The 227-nt window shown below is 37.4% G+C and overlaps 1 protein-coding gene across 1 annotated transcript in view; it reads left to right on the top strand.

Annotated features, from left to right (window-relative positions):
- LOC149527312 (alpha-crystallin domain-containing protein 22.3-like) overlaps positions 1–227 on the top strand; it is a 3,999-nt gene that overhangs the window by 3,584 nt on the left and 188 nt on the right. The window lies entirely within an intron of this gene.

Raw genomic sequence — 227 nt, 5'->3', positions numbered from 1 at the left:
AAGGTAAGTTTCTGTAATGTTTAAGCATTTGATTAATCAATCTGCTCATGATTGCTTAACTTGCTAGTCTTAAGATTGAGGATGTTCATTTTCTTCATTTGATCAAAAAGGGTAACCTCTTTGGTAGAAAGAGGAAAGGGCATTGGGGAATGGTTCATCATGTGATATAACTCATTGGAGGAAGTGCATCATGCGCATATCTTCTGACATCAGCGTGGTTGGAAATC

Source organism: Theobroma umbraticum, unplaced genomic scaffold, assembly GCF_002168275.2.
Source record: "Theobroma umbraticum cultivar Fairchild unplaced genomic scaffold, ASM216827v3 scaffold_147.0, whole genome shotgun sequence".
In the NCBI taxonomy this organism is placed as follows: Eukaryota; Viridiplantae; Streptophyta; class Magnoliopsida; order Malvales; family Malvaceae; genus Theobroma; species Theobroma umbraticum.
The sequence above is the reverse complement of the archived record's forward strand: the minus strand, read 5'-3'. Positions and strand labels throughout refer to the sequence as shown.